This window comes from Ctenocephalides felis, unplaced genomic scaffold (assembly GCF_003426905.1).
Source record: "Ctenocephalides felis isolate EL2017-DRISC unplaced genomic scaffold, ASM342690v1 CF-g0.4_SCAFFOLD_03570, whole genome shotgun sequence".
NCBI classification, from domain to species: domain Eukaryota; kingdom Metazoa; phylum Arthropoda; class Insecta; order Siphonaptera; family Pulicidae; genus Ctenocephalides; species Ctenocephalides felis.
In genome coordinates, this window is record NW_020539724.1 from 1,437,791 (window position 1) to 1,443,790 (window position 6,000).

The following is a 6,000-nucleotide window of genomic DNA, read 5'->3' on the forward strand; positions in this document are numbered from 1 at the left end:
TCGTCATTTTGGAGGCTGGTGTAGCAGTGATGGCCAACGCAAGGTAATTGAAATTGAGACAACTTTTGTAAAATTCAGAATTCAATGAAATAAACATTGACAAACAATAAACAGAAAACATACACATAAACAAGCAAGTTTTGGGAAAAAAATCTTCAGAAAAATTCTCAAGTGATATCTAGTAATAAAATAAAATATATTATTGAAATAGATTAAAGTTTTTTCTAATATATTTTCAATTATTAAATTTGGATCAACATAATCCAAAATATAAAAAAGACTAAGAAATAGCTTTAAAAAAATGCTGCTTTTGGAAAATCTCATTACATCTTTTAGAACTACAATAATTTGAATTTTGCTAATACTACTACTTTAGTACATCTTACTTTTGTAATAACATATTTACATAGTAACTTAGCAAACGCAATTATATTTTTTTCTTCCAAAAAAGACAAGAAAATGTCTAAAATTATAGTTAAATCTTAATAATTAATAATTTAAAATAAATAAACTAAATATGATCCTCATTGAATTGTTATTGTAACAGTTGATTGTTAGATAAGGTAAACTCATTAAAAATGTACAATTAAATATTCCGAAACTTGAATATATTACATTGAATTATTGTTTATTAAATTTTATATTAGTGAAAAATTATTCATGCAACATTTAAATCCATGGCAAATTTTATCTAGTTCAATTACCATTTGACCACACCTGCCATATACCTGTGCAGGTACAATCAAGCAAAAGGTACATTGGTTTAAGGCCCGTATAGGTATAATGCGATTACCAAAGCTGTATATTATTTTGCCAGTCGTATTGTATTCAAACACGATATAATCCGCTTCCTATTCATTCCGGAAATGTTTCCCATTTGCCTTAGGACCCAGAAGTCAACATCACCAGAATCACCATCTCAGAAATCGATATAGGGTAAAATATTATCAACTCATATTGTGAGCGAAAATAGATTTAAGTCTTTTCATTTGTAAGTTATTTTAAAATACAGACTTTGGTATAGTCCAACCAAATATTTCCCTAGAAATATCATCATTTCCCCAACCACAAGAAGAGTCTGTCTTACTCCCTAATGAAGATAAAATGAGCAATCAATTAATTACACTTTTACCACACCATACAAACGATTATTGGTGATTGTAAATCGTTGGAATTTTTCAAATCCAGATGGTGAGTTCCATATAAATGAGATAGCGCGAACGGCATGATATATAATAGACTTCTTCGTCAATTAAAAGTATTAAAACCCTCGGCTGAGGCGATGTCATAAACTTATTTAGTAGCGATACCGGTAACGGAGATTTATGACTTTATTGGTATGGTACAGTCTCAGAAAGGACAGAAATATATATATATATATATATATATATATATATACATATATACAGGAAAGCCTCCTATGTACCAAGCGGGACAACCGTTTGGGTTGCCATCTACAAAAATAGAACACATCATTGAAAATCTTTTTGAAGTACAACTATTCAAGCATATGTGCAAGAGCATTTTTCAAAATTTATATTATTTTCAGTGATATAGCTGTTTTACCACGATGATCCACCTCAGTTTCCTTCCTCGAAACTGACTATTTCTATATGATATTTATGATTTGTCAACATTTACTGGACAGATTTGAATGAATATTTTAGTTACCACGCCCAAATTCTGATTTTACTATTTTTAAAAATTTCGAGAAAAAAAAATTAAAAAATAATTTTTTACCACGCGATTCTATGCACAACTAGTGTTTCTTTCTAATTATTACCAAAAATTTTGTTTGCAAATATTTAATTTATATATAAATGTGGTTGAATTTATAATAAGTTCAAGAAATTGATATGTTTCTATTAGTTTATATTTTGCATAAAAAAATTAGATTAACATTTAAGTATTACTCGCAGTTCTTAGTAATAAACCATAAAATACCAAAATCGAGCACATAATGATTACAAAATAAATTCAACTCCATATGATAATTTTAACACTTTGGTATTAATAAAAATCTACTTTTAGTACATCATAATTCATTGTCAAGACTTTATGAAATTTACGTGTTCATAGATTGATTGTTAAAAGTGTTTTTAGATTGCTGAGAAAAACATGAGACCAATAGATTTGATTGGAGTCACTTTTTATGGAACTACTTGATTTATTACTATTCGAAAATTCGTTTAACAATGGTTTGAAATAAAATACCAAATTTTATTATGGGACAGGGTCAAACTTGTAGAAGATAACTGAAAAATTATAATAAGTAAATGACAAAAAGTAGAAGTTGAGATCCCTTGACAACTTTGAATCAGTAATATCAAATTTTCACTCAAAATGAGATCAGATTTAGTTTTTTTGGTTCAGTGCAATCTTATTTGCATTTCTATTAAAAATGTATCTAACATAATTTTATAAGAGAGAGGATGGTCAACTACTACTGGGCTCCTTTCTACAAATAGAAGGTTACGAAAAAATTATCATTGACGTGGTATGAAGAAGGCTTAGGGCTCATTTCTCAGAAATAAACATTATTTATAGTAATAGAAATAAATACAAATATTCACAAATAGTAATTTAAGTACACAAAATTACCATTTAAAATAAAACTGTGTATCGGTATAATGGATGAAAAAAAAACGCATTATGTGAAGTTGTAATAATTTTGGGAAAAAAAATGATATTAATTTATAAGAATGATAAAGTTCTATCCTTAATCAGTTTGCTAGTTAAGATGTTCCCAAACCATCAGTTTTGAGAAGCAATTAATGCATTTCTCACACTTGATAACAATATAGAATGCATCAAAATATATAGCCGGCAATAAACGATATATGTAAAATAAGTTATATGATCGGATATATATATATATATATATATATATATATATATATATATATATATATATACATATATATACAACAACTTTCGAAAGACTTGAAAAAATATTTGAATTTGATTTTCATAATTATATACTCTATTTTATATTCATATATTGATTTTGATCCTTACCTAGAAAATAGCACCAAAAAGCATTTCTTCGCCAATAGCAAAGTTTTTAGTATCACTTTAATTTACGCGCAATTAATAAAACGAATTTTAGATAAAACTTTGAATTTAAATTACTAATTTACGCGAACACTACACTACTACACTTCACTCACTTTATTTTAAAATATATATTTTTAATTATCACTGCTGGAAAAAATACATGAATTATTTAAATTAGTACATGTGATGGTGTGACCACGATTTTGTCCAAACTAACTAATCTGATTCCCTAATTTTCAATCGAGACGAAAAACTTCCTAAAGTATTTTTCCTAAATAACTATCTATCGAATTTTGGGCTTTGGTCGAGCGTGCACCTAGATATATAGGACAAAATCAAATATAACGTACACCTATAATTATCAAAATTGCTCGATACATTTACACAACTTGACTACTTGTTAATGAAATTATTGAAATGATATTTATTAATAATGACTAGGCTTAACAACTATTATTATAAGATAATTTGCAGATGTGTTGTGCAATGTATCAAATAATTATGTAATTAATAAGTGTTTTGCTGATATGTATATGCAGGTAATTTAGATTTAAAATTAAATATAAGTATAACTTTTAACTTTCAATAGAAATTTTATATAATTCATATATATACTATTTTAATGTCCCATACATATACATTATCAACATTTTGCTCAATCGATTCCACAAAAATTATTGCATAGGAGTAAATCTAAGTATATTTTGCATAGTTTATTTTTAAGTTTTATATGGTGAGTATTAAAGGAAAAACAAAATTCAAAGAATAAGTTTAATTTTTGCGAATCGATTTAAGCATGTGATCACACCATTAAGAGCATGCTTAGAATTTTTAAAGCACTCAGCCTCGCCCGGCTGCAAACACCAAAATCGTCTGGAACTTTCCGATCACCAATTTTTACCCTGAAAAGAAATTTTAATATAAAATTTATGTAAAAAGCACAAAATTTTTAGATTACACAAAAATTTCAGAGTCAATAATCTAGACGGTCAACAAACTGGGCGGTCAACGATCTGGGCGGTCAACAATCTAAGCGGTCAACAACCTGGGCGGTCAACACCCTTGGCGGTCAACACCCTTGGCGGTCAACACCCTTGGCAGTCAACACCCTTGGCGGTCAACACCCTGGGCGGTCAACACCCTTGGCGGTCAACACCCTTGGCAGTCAACAACCTGGGCGGTCAACAACCTGGGCGGTCAACAACCTGGGCGGTCAACAACCTGGGCGGTCAACAACCTGGGCGGTCAACAACCTGGGCGGTCAACAACCTGGGCAGGTGACATCCTAGGCGGTCAACATCGTAGGCGGTCAACATCCTAGGCGGTCAACATCCTAGGCGGTCAACACCCAGGTTGTCAACATTCTTGGCGGTCAACAATATGGGCGGTCAACAATATGGGCGGTCAACTACCTAGGCGGTCAACAATCTAGGCGGTCAACAATCTAGGTAAACTATCTGGGCTGTCAACAACCTAGGCGGTCAACAACCAGGGCGGTCAACAACCAGGGCGGTCAACAATCAGGGCGGTCAACAAGCTGGGCGGTCAACAAGCTGGGCGGTCAACAATCTAGGCGGTCAACAATCTAGGCAGTCGAAATTCTAATTAACAATCAAAACTGCAGACTACCAAAATTCCATTTTCCTAAAACTTTTGATTTCGAAACTTTTACATTAGAAAAACTTTATCTTTTAAAAATTGACAAAGTTCTGAAATTTCTCAATTTCCAAACTCATATATTTGCCTTCAGACATATTACCCTTTACTAAATTATTATAATATATACTTATAACTACGTACCTGCCAGGACGCCATGATGACCACGCGCAAATTGTACAAGTTGCATCTTGCCGGCACAACTGGATCACGAAACATCACTTCACAAAACACTTCACTTAAATAAAACTCACTTCAAAAACTATACTATAACTATCACATCACAATCGCAAAAAAACTAGATTCGGAAACAGTCTTAACACTAGAAAATCGTATCACCATCCACTTTTCCCGACGATTTATTACAGGAGATTTTAATTCGAGAAACACTTGAAGTCCTTGTCCGATTAACACTGAGCAATCTACATGACGAAGTACTTTATCGCACGCAGGAGTGTTACCTAAGGAAAAAATATTACGATGTTAATAATAGTATTAAGTTGAGGGTGGCGCCAAATTTGAATTCGGCGCGACGTTTGAACTTTCAAAAGTATGAATAATGGAATTAGAATTAATCTAAGATTAAAAAGAAATATGTATGTGAATAATTATGTATATTATAAATATATATAATGGTAATGATTGTTAATAATTACAAATATCATATAAGTAAAAATAATTTCGAAATTTTGAAATTTCATATATATTTAAAGGATCCTGATCAATTGATTGACTTAATCAAGCAATTATACAGAAACTTATTTGAAATGTTGCTATATAATTAATGTACTTCATTCATAAATTAAATATTTATTTCTTAATAATTATATATATATATATATATATATATATATTTTTTACTAAAGTACTTGTAGTACTAAAGTAAGTCAACTCCTAATAAAAACCAAATGGCAATTTATCAAATTTGATTCCATTACAATACTATTGTTCATTACTATCGAGAAAGGGCAGTAACAATGTTCATCCATTGATTAGATTACAAGCAATAGTCATAAAAGCTCATCGATATAGGGGATGAGATTTGTTGAAATAGAACGGGTAGAATTTGCTAAGGGTTGTTTCTCATCTAGGAGAAAAGATACATAAAATTATATAAAGTGTTAATTATTAAAATGTAGATTTTTTTAAATTGAATCTATGTATAGGGAATTTTTTGCATTAAAGCTACCATTTTTTTTATTCACTACTAAATTGACAACTGTCCAGTTAAGGAGATTTAGCAAATTTGTTGATTTACAATTGTTAACCGTATTAGGTACATTGTAT